At 40.9% G+C, this 14598-nt stretch overlaps 1 protein-coding gene across 1 annotated transcript in view; it reads right to left on the reverse strand.

Moving 5' to 3' along the window:
• The window catches only part of NUDT3 (nudix hydrolase homolog 3), a 587520-nt gene that overhangs the window by 530446 nt on the left and 42476 nt on the right, over positions 1-14598 (reverse strand). The gene's annotated exons all lie outside the window — the stretch shown is intronic.

Genomic DNA, 14598 nt, shown 5'->3' on the forward strand with positions numbered 1-14598 from the left:
GCAATGTTTCCATTGGATTTTGGATTTTTGTCATTGGATTAAATATCGAGACTCGTATTTAATCAAGAGCACCAAACTCTCTATGTACTTTGATGTTAGTGACATTAATTGTTGAAAATTGAACTCTTCTATATGACCCTACTAAAAATGTACCCATCACTCAAACAAAATCTTGACTTGACATGCTATGTTTTTTCTATCTTATGTTAATGCTTAGAGCGTGATATTAGTGACAAAGATCCCAGGATAGGCAATGATTTTGATGATATGTAGGTATTTGTTGTAGAATGATTTTTTTGGATGTTAGAGGCCATCTAGAGCCTATTTTTTGATATATTTTTGGTACAGAGATGGATTGCACTTGATGCTCTTTTGGTTATGTGCACCCTTACATGCTATATAAATGAGAACTTGAAATTTGTGGACCTGTGGTTGATGAAGATTATAACTACTAGATGAAAAATGTTATATGGTTTAATCCATGTTTTTATGTTTTTTATCACTAATTCATCATTCTACATGCTTTTGTTGACATATATGCATCAAAATATACAAAAATATATATTATATAAAATTTTCTCCCAAAATTGCTCTCGACCTGGGAGCTTTTGAAAATGTCGCTCCCTTCTCCCACTCCCAAGCAGCGTTGACTAGAAGTCAACTCACAAACATTGGTGTGGAACTGAAGTGAATTGCATGTACAAGAATATCAAATCAAGCCAATGGTAGTACTTCTCTATGCACATGTATCTTACACATGTATCTTAACTGAGGTATGTTTGCATCCTTCCTTTAAAGATTCGTGTTACTTTCTTTGGTTGTTGTTATGTCTTTTGTATAATACTTGTATAGTATTTCATAGAGCTATTTTAACTTGTGTTTTGTCAGAAGTTATATTGGTTTTCTCACACATCACTCATTCTGTCCAAAACAAACTTCAAAACAACATAGTGGCAACCAAGCCCACATATCGGATAGGAATCCTATCCCAAACAGTGTAAGGTCTAATCGAAACTTTGCATCGAGAGACCCCCTTACCGTTGGCGGAACATTTTGACCCGTCAATAAGTGCTTAGTGAAGCTTTGCACTAAGGTGCTAGATTTTCCAATTAAAACAGTGCGAAACACGCATGTAAAAGAATATCGAATGAATTGATTAACCTGGAGCAAACAGCTCAATGATAATACAAAGATATTTACAATAATAGAAACATCAGGTTTCTATGTAGAATATAGAACAAACAGTTTCATCTAAGAAACTGCTAAAAGAATAAAAATAGAAACAGCTAAAAGACTGAGCATTACTAATTAGAGATATATTCTAATACCCTCCCTTAATGCTCAATCTATTTACAACACCAATAGACCCGCGGAATTTTACAAATTTATCAGGACCAAGAGGCTTGGTGAAAATGTCGGCGGGCTGCTCTGTTGTGGGAACATAGTGCAACTGAACTGAGCCGTCTTCAACCAGCTGTCGAATGTAGTGGCAGTGAGTTTCCACATGCTTTGTTCGTTCATGAAAGACTGGATTCTTGGCAAGTTTGAGCACTCCCTGATTATCACAAAACAAAGAAGTAGGCCCTGTCTGGAAAACATGCATATCTGCAAGCATACGACGGAGCCAAACTGCCTCACAGGCTGCCTTAACTGCTCCCCGATACTCTGCTTCTGTTGAGGAGAGAGCCACTGCCTGTTGCTTCTTACTAGTCCAAGTAACAGCACCAGATCCTAGACTAAACACATACCCAGTTGTAGATTTACGGTCATCAACCGAACCGGCCCAGTCAGAGTCAGTGTAGCCACTGAGAATAGGATTGGAGCTGCGAGTATATAAGAGGCCATAATCAGAAGTACCACGCACATATCGTAGCACCCGCTTTGCTGCTATCCAATGATCAGCTTTAGGAGCTGACATAAAGCGAGAAATGTAGCTTACTGCAAAACTGATGTCAGGTCTGGTAGCAGTAAGATAGATGAGACTGCCCACTAATTGCCTGAATAAAGTTTCATCCACAAGAGGAGAGGATGACTGTGTTGAAAGTTTGAGCCCTGGTTCCATAGGAGTCGTGGCCGGTTTGCAATCCTGCATTCTGAACCTTTCCACAAGATTTTTGGCATACTTGGACTGAGAAAGAAAGATCTGATTTTCAGTCTGCCACACTTCAACCCCCAGACAGTAATGAAGAAGTCCCAAGTCTGTCATCTCAAAAGTTCTGCATAGATCTTGTTTGATCCCATGGATCAAATGTGCAGAGCTGCCAGTAATGATAAGATCATCCACATAGACAACTACAAACAAGATATCATCACCAGTATGCTTGATATACAGGTTTGCATCAGATGGACTCCGCTGAAAACCCTGATCTGTCAGGTACTGATCAATTTTCATGTACCAAGCCCGAGGAGCTTGTTTCAATCCATAGATTGCTTTAACTAACCGACACACTTTCTGTTCTTGACCAACAACCTTGAATCCTGGAGGCTGCGTCATGTAGACTTCTTCTTGGAGATCACCATTTAGGAAAGCACTCTTTACATCCATCTGATGAACTTTCCAATTGAACTGAGCTGCTAGGGCAAGCACAAGCCTTATGGTACTCATCTTGGCTGTAGGAGCAAAAGTCTCCTCATAGTCAATGCCTTCCTTCTGTGAGAACCCTCGAGCCACAAGACGAGCTTTATACTTGTCTATGGTTCCATCAGCTTTGTATTTCACTTTATACACCCATTTGCAGCCTATGGGTTTTTTCTCTGCAGGAAGATCAGAAAGTGTCCATGTATGATTCTTCTGAAGACTTTGGAATTCGGCTTCCATAGCCTGTTCCCACTCAGATGTACCCTTAGCCTCTGAATAGGTTTGAGGCTCAACAATACTGTGTATGTTAGCCATAAGAGCAAAATTGACTGTAGACTGTTGTCTGTTCTTATGTCTAGAAGTTCTACCTTCAAGGAGCTCATCATCCCGGAGATCACCAATGGTTTTAGCCCACCATTTTGGCCGAAGAGTAGAGGAACCAATGTCAGGAGTAGAGGAACCAATATCAGGAGGAGGTGGAGAAGACTCAAGAGCAATAGGGGCCGCAAGAGGAGGGTTATTTTCTGGAGGAAGTTCAGATAGAGTATTATCAAATACTGATGCTACATCATCCCTCCCATCAGGTGGACCGACCGGAAGAAGAACACTGTGAGGCTGATCCTCAGAACACTGCTGAAAGAATCCTCTGTCCTCATCAAAGACTACATCCCGACTGAAGCTAAGACGACCAGTGGCTATATCTATCAGCCTATAGGCCTTGTGATGATCACTGTACCCTGTCATCATGAGTTTCTGGCTTTTGGAATCCAACTTAGAGCGCTTAGCAGCTGGAATCCAAACATATGCAACTGAGCCAAATACTTTGAGATGACTGATCTTAGGCTTACGGCCAGACCAAACCTCTTCAGGAGTCTTCCCTGTAACAGCCTGAGTGGGTGATCGGTTAAGAAGGTAAACAGCAGTAAATACTGCTTCAGCCCAGAATCTGTTTGGAACACTCCTGTGTTGTAACATGGAACGAGCCATTTCAACAACCGTGCGGTTGCGGCGCTCGACAACACTGTTCTGCTGAGGAGTGTAGGGTGCGGTTAACTGATGTTTGATGCCATGAATATCACAGAAATTGGCAAAAGCTGATGAACAAAATTCCCCCCCATTGTCGGTCCTAAGAGTCATGATGTTACAGCCAGACTCTTTTTCAACTAAGGTTTTAAACTTCTGAAAGGTACTAAGTGCATCAAATTTATTTTTTAGAAAATACACCCACATCTTTCTACTGAAGTCATCTACAATAAGTAAAAAATATTTGCAAGCAGTGATAGAAGCTATATTCATAGGACCACAAATATCAGCATGAAGTAACTGGAGTACCTTAGATGCTCGCCAAGATTCTCCATTCTTGAATGAAGATCGATGTTGCTTTCCCGCTTGACAGGCGCCGCATACCCCCAACTGCTGAGTCTGAATGTCAGGTAATCCTGACACAAGTCCCTCCCGGGAGAGCTGAGAGAGATACTGCATATTTAGATGCCCATATCGCTGATGCCAAAGAGTACTGATGGGAGAGACACGTGCTGCTAGAGCCACTTCTGGAGAGTCACCGGTGTCAAGTAGCCTATATAGACCATGGTCCTCTAGGCCAACAGCAATTGTTAGACTAGTCTCCCTGTCAATAATAGAGCACTTGTGTGCACTGAACACAACATCAAGCTGAGGAGAATTCCTCATAATCTGGCTGACAGACAGCAGATTAATTTCCATACCAGGAACATAGTATACATTCATAAATATGAGTGTGCGCCCACCAGACTGAATTTGAACTGTACCTCTGCCAGCGACTGTGTACTTTTCACCTCCGCCAAATACCACGGAATCACTGAAAGGTGAGAAGTCAATAAACCAGTCACGCATGTGAGAGAAATGGCGTGATGCACCAGAATCAATGTACCATGCAGAAGAAGGAACATGATCTGAAGACCTTTTAGCCATAAAGGCGTAAAAGGCTTGATTTCCTTCTAACATCAGATTGGTGAGCGTGGCCATTTTCCCAAAGGCAATACAGAAGTCCAGAAAAATATATCTCCACAGTCTAAAAAAAATAGTAATAGAGCAGATTCCACCGCTGTAGCTGTACCCTTCTTTCACAAGTCTTACTGTAGCAAATCTTAACAAATTCTGTTGTGAAAAATAAATGCTGTTGTGAAAGAAATAGACTTGCCCCAGAAAAATTTACTCAGATCTGATCACTCCACTTTTTTAAAAAAAATGACTGTGATGCTGGATTGATCACGCTGTAATACTTACTTAAAAATGACTGTGATACTTTATTCTGGTCCCACCGCTTCAAATCATATCATAATAATTTTTAATCCACTTTCTAAACACAAAACGTGGATCTGGAAAATACCTTTGTCACTGCCGTCACGCGATTTGAAGAATTTCGCTGCCGTCACTCTGATCTGAATGTATATATACGACTGGACAGTGTTGACCACGGGTATAGTCTCGCTCTGTTTTTTTTTTTTTTTTTTTTTTTAAAAAACATGCATTTCATAAATCGGATCTCAGCAAACACGTGACTGATTCTTATCACGTCGGGTTCTGTTGACGGGCTATCTGTTGACGGGCTAGCTATCTGTTGACGATGATATCTGTTGACGGATCGACGGGCTATATTTACTGCTGACGGGCTTGCAGGTTAACGGGCTTGCTGACCGAGCGTGCCTCTGTTGACGGGGTCTCCCTGTCGGATGACGATAACGATCTTATTTTGATAGACAAGCTGCAGCTAGGACAGTTCTTCTACGTGGACCGGCTTGAGTCGGGTTCCCCTGTTCCACGTCTGCACTGCGTTCGGCCTCTGCCAGGTAGGCACCCCTGTATAGGTAACCCGGAGGATCTGGTGGCCAGGGCTGTGCCTTCGGTGCAGAACGGTTTTGTTATACAGTCCGTGGAGTCGAACTCGAATTCAAAGGCGAATCCGAGCGGCACGGGTTTGAATGCAATGGATTTGAAGCACTCGAAGCCGAGAACGCAGATACCAAAATGCTGGAAGCCGTGAGGGTTTTAAAAATCAATATACGAGAGCTTGATTGAATATCCGAAGTGTATTCACAGGTTCCACAACTTCGAAGCAATGTAACCGGATTCGCCAGCCAAAACAAAATCCCGCTCCGACGAAGAAATTAACCGGATATGCGTGCTATTCCAGATATCGTGACAGAAAAAAATACTGAGATGCTACGTTCCCGTGGTTATCGATTCACCTTGAAAACGCTGGTACGAGACTAGGGTTGAATACTTCACTGACTGAAAACGCTGAGACTGAGAATTCACGGGCCACAAAAATAAACAAGACTTCAACACAGATAAACTGTTCAACCGACAAATCGACTGCTGCCCCCAGATTCAAAATGCCGGATTTAATTTCAAGAGAATTTCACGATCCCGAGTATCGCCACAAAGTTAATTCCTCATAATAAAGATAATGCAGGAGCAGAATCTCTTTCTATATCGAGATTGACGACTGTAAGATTTTATCACAATGAGCAAAGTCGAAGCTAAGACTCAGTGAAGGCTACCTGGCTTACAGAGGGCTCGACCTTAGAAAGAAATGAAGAGGATAGCTGATCAAGAAATCTACAAACCCTGAGAGCAGTTTCGAAATGAACTCCTGAATTTTTCAAACTATGAAAAATTATTTCGAAAAAAATCCCTGTGCTCTGATACCATAAAACAGTGCGAAACACGCATGTAAAAGAATATCGAATGAATTGATTAACCTGGAGCAAACAGCTCAATGATAATACAAAGATATTTACAATAATAGAAACATCAGGTTTCTATGTAGAATATAGAACAAACAGTTTCATCTAAGAAACTGCTAAAAGAATAAAAATAGAAACAGCTAAAAGACTGAGCATTACTAATTAGAGATATATTCTAATACCAATAACATTCAACTCATCAACATGTTGAAATGTAACTAGTGTCGGCCTTCATAATTTGTACTTGAGCTATGACTTGATGTAATTATTGATGTACTTGTCAAAAGAAAAAGAAAAGAAAAATTAATTGTAAAATAAAATTATTATTATTATTGAAATGGGTTTCTTGCCTGTCATGTTGTGGTCAGAGGTCAAAGCACCCATTGAGTGCTCTAGGGGTCTTATTGACAAGACAAAAGATCAAGGTCGTGATGTACTAGACCTTGGAGGGCTCATGTAACAAGAAAGAAAAATAATAAATGTAAATTGTATTGTCTAGAAGCCTCCAAGTGATGAGTCGGCCAACCCTCTTCAAGTCGACCCAAGGTGGCCCAATTCATCCTCAAGCAAAGCCTATATAAAGGAACTCGCTCTCCTCATTTGTACACACATCCATCAAGTAATATATCTCTGATCCAGTGAGAGAATTAGAGGAGATTTGATCCAGCGAAGAAGGGAAGGAAGGGTGAATTTATGTTCACATGTGCGAGTTTTGAAGGAGGAACTAGGGTTTCCTCAGTCTTGTTGTGCAGTGATATTCTTTGGGATTTGGTTGGCTCATCACTTGGGGTTTTGGTCTTGGGTCATGGTCTTGGAAGTCTTCATTGAACAGATTCTATAAGAAGAGATATTCATGGGTTTTCCTCTCTAGGAGAGGTTTTGGCCCTGGCTAGCAGCCTACATATGGTGTTCCTATGTTTGCATTGTCATCTTCTTATTGCATTTGCTCTGATGATGAATAGAACTAAATAATGATGATAATGTCCTAATATAAATCATAAGAAAATGTCAAGGATGAAAGAGAAATCAAATTAAATAAATACCCTAAGTGTCTACCTTAGATTTCTCAACACAACACTCCTCTCACTTCTAGCCAACTCTCCTCCAGCTCAAGGGGGGTTCTCCTTAAGATAGGATTGTTAGAGTTTTAGGACTTTGAGGTTAATCTCAAGATTTGAGTTCAAACGAAAGATTCCCAAACACACAATCACGAAATTACAAGGTGATTTTCAAAATTAAACCACAACAAAACGTAAAAGGATTTAGAAAAAGATAGAGTGATAGGAGGATAGAAGATCGGTGTCTTAGCTAAACAATATATTTTTGGGGCATATGGGGTCAAGGATCAACATAGTGGAAGAGGAATGCAGTAGATCTAAATTTAAAAGACTTGGGTAATCCCACTAGCTATCCCTAGAAATTTGACCCAAGGTTTCTCAATCTTCAAAGAAGGAACCCACTTGCTCCTTTCTCGAAGACTTGGAAGAAGGGTTTCTCTAAGAGGGATAATGAAAATAAAATACCATGCCCACTTGCTTAATATTTAATTGCCATCATCCATAAACATAACCAAGACAAAAAAGTCCACTTACTTAGATTATCATGCATTCATCCAAGCTTCACCAATATCCATCCAAGAAAAGAGTGCAATCCACATCAACAAGGCTTCTTGAAGAGGCCATTCAACTCATCCATCCATATCCAAATTATAAGAAGAACAAAATCACAGAAATTTCAGACTTACTAAGGGATTTTTCCCCCAATTCCACCACGAGATAATGAGCAGAAGTGTACCTCTATTTATAGAGGAGGTGCTCAACTTCCTTTACATCAAAATATTAATTTCCTAAGCTAAAAGCCCCAAATCTAACCTATGTAGGGGCAAAACGCCCTCTTCTTTAATAAATCAATCTAAATTAAAATAACGGCTCCTTAAGCCACATGTACCAAAATCCAAGGGGTATGAGCCCTCAAAAGTGACCCATCTCCATAAATGAGGGATACAGGGGGGCCCAATGCGCAGCATCCATCCTCCAAAGGCCCTTCAAGTTTGTTTGTTCTATAAGTCATGTGAACCATGTTAATTTTTACGGCTAGATTGTTCTTTGTTGTAAATAATTGCATTTTTAAACTTTTTCAACAACTTATACATTACATTCACCCTTTAAGATAATATCACCATTAGCAATTATGTAGAGAGAACAATAACATCAACAATGCAGCGGAACAGTAAGGAACAATAGAAGAAAAGCATACACAATAGAGACACCAAGATTTTGATCGGAGACCAAGGCAAAACCCCACAAGGGGGTAAACCCATAATCAATTCTTCTTCTTCTATTAGAAATTCATCAAATGTTCAGCTGAGATACAATGTACAATAAGAATGAGACACATGTCTTTCATCATCAATGAAAGCAGGTCACCAAGGGCCAATCTTGGATCATACAGGATTCTCATAAGATGGCAATTCACAATTTTGTCAAGGAATCCTCTGATAGGGCAGCTTCCATAATACTGAAGGTAGCATATATCTCTGTCACGATCATATCATTGGCATCACAATTACAAGTATCACTGCCATACTGCCATACATCTTTGTCACAAGGAAAGGAACAAGTATCACATCATGTAGGAACATAATTGTCTCAAGGGCAAGTGTGTCATTTATCACTGTCATACATAAGCATAAATATCCCTGCCATATGTCACTGTCATAAGCATAGGAAATACCGTCATACATCATAAGAGTCACTGCCATCCAATACTGTTATAAGCAAATATATCACTGCCCCGGACATCATTGTCATAGGAACATGAATCACTGTCACACAGCACTTCCTTAAGCATAGGTATCACTGTTATTTGTCATTGTCATAAACAGAGGAAACACTGCCAAGTATCATAGTCAAGTATCACTGTCATATGGGGACAAGTAACACTGCTATATAGAAACAAGTATCTCTGCCAACAGTCAGAAGATCACAGCCATACATTCTGGTCATACCGTATATGTCACTAGTATCTTAACCTTTCATTACTTTCATAAGCACAGAGCATAGGACACGTAAACCCTTATTATAGGGCTTCTCAAGTAGGCCACAATAGATCTCATAAAGGCTGCATAAGAATAGGCCTTGGAGGCCACATATACAACACTCTATCCTAGCATAACACTTACAGTTCTGAACATACCTTTTAGGTCACGGTTCTGTGTCTCTTTTCTGAGGAATCTCAGCCCTGGTTAGGGCACCAGAACAGCCTCAAAACTGCCTTATTTTCTGCGCTATCCTTTTGGGAATACACGACCTCACTCTAGCTACATACCTGTTGTTTCGGTCCTACAAACAAGGCACCACAGGGGCTCGGCCCTACTTCCAAAGACACATATTTCGACTTTCAAAACAGAATATCCTTCCAAAAACAAATGCACAGGAGTGTCTCCAAACTCGGCCAGGAGTAAAGAGAATTAGTCCTATAAAACTAACACAGAACTGCCCTCCAAACTTGCATAGAAATTTGCCTTTTTATCCTAGATAATTGTGGCTACGATAGACCTGCCATGCGAGCTGCCTCAGAGAATATGCGAGCTCTTGTTTGACAAATGGAGGAGCAAATTACCCTTTTATATGGTTACTCCTCCACGTGAAGGTTCATGACTATTTGGGGCAGGCCAACTTGAATATTTCATGAGGCTGACTTGAAGATTACCTTCTTAAATTGCTCTTAATAATATTTAAATATACTTAACAATTGCCATGATGAATGCTCATCCAAATAAAGTTGTCACATCAAAGAAAATGGGAGGAGTGTCAAACTCATCAACAGCAATAATAACTCTTTTATCTAATTTGAATTCTCCTTTAGGGGCAAGATGGGTTTTTTTTGGGTAGTTGGGTTTCTCATTAGAAATTCATCCCATAGCTGCCCCAAATTTCAACAAACCAAATCCAAGTCTTCTTTTAATGGTGAGAGTGGGGGCTTCAAAGTGGGACACATTCAGTTTCACATGCCTCCAAAAGGCTTGACTCATCAGCAAAGCTCCAAAGGGTACATGTGGTTATTCAAGGTTAATGTTCAGCCTCCATGAGCCCCATATGGTGGGTCTCTCCTACCAATCATGCAAAAATAGATCCCAAGTATTTCTTCAACAGCAGAGATAGAAGCTCCAATAGGACATAGGAGTGATATAATCCTCCAAACATGTCATATAAGGTTTGAAAGACCCTTCTAATGTTGAGACATCAGCCCCCAAATCGTGGTAACCAACATTATTGATAAGTAAAACCCTTTTTTGTTGATTTGAGGTAGCATCGGATGTGCTCTAGCCATGAAAATTGGTGGAGAAGCTAAAGCACATGAGATCTCCAAGACCCAGGAATGGTTTGGGCAGATTCTCACTGGTTTGGGAGATATTAAAATAATTAATATTTTTAATGGAGTTCCTAAGTCTAAATTTAGGAAAAATAAAATATTAATGCGTATTAATATAAAATTGGGTTAGAAGGGTCCAAGAGTCATGGATCAAGCCAAATCTAATCTTAGCCATTGATTAGAGATTTAATCTCGGTCGTTGATGGACCAACAAGAAAAGTATAAGAAGAGGGCTGAGGGTCAGTTGGGGAATACACTGAGGGAGACCAGTCAGTTTGATTTCTGGAGCGGAGTTAGTTGACAAATTCGAACTAGTGGTCTAGAGAATAGTAGAAGGCAGCAAGTACGGAATAGAGTGTCGAGAACAGCACCAGAAGACCAGCGCAGAGGTTGGAGAGGCAGACGCAGAGGCAACAGCAGACTACGCAGTCACTGGAGGGCCTGCGTGGGTGACGCAGAGAGGCCCAGTGCTGACGCAGGGAGGTACGAGCTGACGCAGAGTGTATAGGAGCTACGCAGAGGTCAGCCAAGCTGACGCTGAGACTGGGAGAAGTGCTGGAGAATTTTCTCTCTGTTGGGTAAGCCAGTTTGGCACCCTGTTGTACTGAAGAATTGCTGAATAATAAAATCCTCCCTTGCTGCACCGGTTTTCCCACATTGGGTTTTTCCGGGGACCATTGTCCAAAATATCTATGTCGATGTGTTGATTCTTGTGCATGTGTTTGTTTCTGTATTATGGTGTGATATCTGCAGCAGAATTTATTTTAATGTTTATTGAAGGAATTTCATAAATAACTTATTAGAAAATAAGTAGGTAAAGTAAATCAGTTGTTGCAGTGATAGAATTTTCTAGTGTTGCGCTAATCGCGATAAAATCACAAAATCGCGATTTTTTAAAAATCACGATATAATCGCGCGATAAAAACAATAATTTTTTTTTGGCCGATTTTTATTAAAAAAATTGTGGCTATGTCGGGCAGCGCGATTTATAACTAGAAAAACACAATTTTTTTTCTCCTTTGGACAGCAGACAGGCGCACGACGGGGGTTTGGAGTCTTGGAGTGAGCTCTTGGTCATTTGGGAGCTAATCCGCTAACTAGAGGAGAAAAACGAAATGTGAGCTAAGGAGGAGACGAATTTTCTCCATAAAACCAGTATGGGCACCAACGTTTTGTGTTTTGTAACTTTGTTTTGGTTTTTTTTCTATGTTTTTGGTTCGGTTTGGAATCTGGATAACCCATTGTTTATCAAAAGAATTCAATGGGTTATCAAATATTTTTGAATCTTGATTCTTGATGGGGTTTTTGACATTTGTCCAATGTCATTTGATTTTTCATTTTGTTTGTTAAAACTTAAAATTTCTTAAATTGTATGTAATTTTCTTTTAGTTTTTGTACAATGTAAATTGTAAGTTTGTAACTTGTAAATTGTAATCCTTATTTTGCCATAGGTTCACCAAATCACCATTCAAGTTTTCAACTTCAAAGTTCAAAGTCAAACATGCCAAGGAAATTGGACCCTCTATGGGAATTTGGTGAACCTGATGGAGGGAATGATAGAATAAACTTGTCTTGCAAGTTGTGTGGGCACCATATGTCCGAGGGGGTGTACAGATTGAAGTATCACCTTGCACAAATCCCTGGATTTGATGTAGGGCCTTGCACAAATACAAATCCTGAAATCATCCGAAAAGCCATGAGATCATTGGAAAATTTAGACCACACTAGAGAGGCCAAAGCAAAAATGAAGAGGCAACTAACAAAGTCAGCTGAACAAGGAAGTGGCAGTGGTTCTACTGCAGCATCAACCAACCCGGTAGCTGCCTCATCATTTTTTGTTCCTCGAACCACACCTGGTTCACAACCATCTATCACTTCAATGCTTAAAAAAACTGAGAAAGAACAAGCTGACAAGTTGCTGGCCAAATTTCTCCTTTGGAGTGATATTCCTTTCAGCATTGTAAGGAATAATCCATTTTTCCAGCCTGTTGTTGATGCTATTGCAACTGTTGGCCCAAGGTACAAAATCCCTTCTTATCATGACATTAGAGGCTGGATTCTTCAAAATGAAAAGCTTGACTGCACCAAAAGATTGGAGGATTTTAGGGAATCATGGGCACAAATAGGATGCACTGTGATGTCAGATGGTTGGACTGACCAAAAGGGGAGAACCCTTGTAAACTTCTTGGTTAGTTGTCCCAAGGGGACTATGTTTATCAAATTTGTTGATGCATCTGCACAAATCAAAGATGCAAAAACTTTATGTGATTTGTTGGATGTGTTTATTTTGGAGGTGGGTGCAGAAAATGTTGTCCAAGTCATAACGGGCAATGCTGCAAATTATGTTGCTGCTAGCAGAATGCTTATAGACAGGCATCCTACTTTATTTTGGACACCTTGTGCTGCACATTGTATTGATTTGATGTTGGAGGACATAGGGAAAATTTCCTTTGTCAAAGATATTGTTGAGTCATCCAAAAGCATTACAAAATTTATATATAATCATACATCTGTGCTTAGCTTGATGAGAAAATTCACCAACAACAAAGAGTTGGTGCACCCCGCCATTACACAGTTTGCCACCAGTTTCATATCTCTTCAATCCCTCTTGAATTCTATGTGGGATGTGAAGAGATTGTTTCTTTCAGAGGAGTGGCGTGCTTTCACAATGAGTCGCAAACCAAAGGGAGAGGCCATATGCAGACTAGTTTCATACCAGGAAGACTTCTGAGTGGGAGTGCAAGAGATGTGTGCCGAAACTGAATCTTTGGTAAAGGTTCATCGATTAGTTGCTGGTGAGAAGCCCGCAATGGGCTATTTGTATGAGGCCATGGACATGGCGAAAGAATCCATTCGGGCCTACTATGATGATAAGGGAGATGAGGGGTTTCAAAGACAACTCCTCCTATGGGGAGTGATTGATGAACGATGGAACAACAGACTCCATCGTCCCATTCATGCCGCAGGGATCTACCTGAACCCCGCATTTTCTTACGCATGTGGGTTCGTATTTGATGCTGAGATCATGGATGGATTCTTAACCTGTGTCCAAAGGATGGTGCAATTAAACAATATTTTTTTTTATAATTATTATTTCATGATCTTTGTATAGGTTGGAGTCCCAGCGACTTAATGACGTGGTCTACGTCTACTACAATCTTCGATTGTGGGTGAGGCAACTTGAGAGGACACCTAATATGGAGGCCATCTCATTGGATGGGATTGACACCACTGCTGCATGGAGGGTTGAGGCCGAGAGGCCTCTCATGGAATTTGCTGATGATTGGTTAGTGCAGGATGTAGTGGAGGGTGAGGAGGAGCAGGAGGAGGCGGAGTAACAGGAGGAGGAGGTGACACCACATGCCCGGGCTACCCCTACTACCAGTAGAGGACGTGGTCTACCTCCTATAGGTCCTACTCCTAGTTCTTCAGCTTCTAGAGCACAGTAGAGTCCACTGGGAACTTTATCTTAGCCGCAACAAAGAAGAGTTGAAAAGTGTGGTTATAGAGGCCTGTTTCATGATCTTTTGGAGGGTCGAGTTTGCTGTAAGGGAGGCCGAGATTACTCCCTAAAGGACCGAGACTAGGAAAGGTTGTTGCAGCCTGTGTGGAGGAGTTCTTAGGTGTCTAACTCATGGTGACGGACTGTGTAGGTTGTTGTGGGTAAGCCGCAAGCCCTACGAGTAGTTTAGAGGGCAACGTAAGGTGTTTTGAATGGACCGTAGGTGGCAGCGGAGGTCTATGGTAGGTCGCAGGCCTAGCCACTTCAAAACAGGGCAGCGTGGAAGTGTTAGGGGCTGCCATATGCCCAGAACAGCAGCATGTGGAGGCAACTATCTACCTTGACTAGGCCGCAGTTTATTAAGGTTGTTCAAGGTATGTTTTGGGAATTATTGTTGGGTTGTTGTAGGTTACAAT

Source organism: Pinus tabuliformis, chromosome 8 (assembly GCF_031772625.1).
Source record: "Pinus tabuliformis cultivar Carrire ecotype Pingquan chromosome 8, CPIR1, whole genome shotgun sequence".
In the NCBI taxonomy this organism is placed as follows: domain Eukaryota; kingdom Viridiplantae; phylum Streptophyta; class Pinopsida; order Pinales; family Pinaceae; genus Pinus; species Pinus tabuliformis.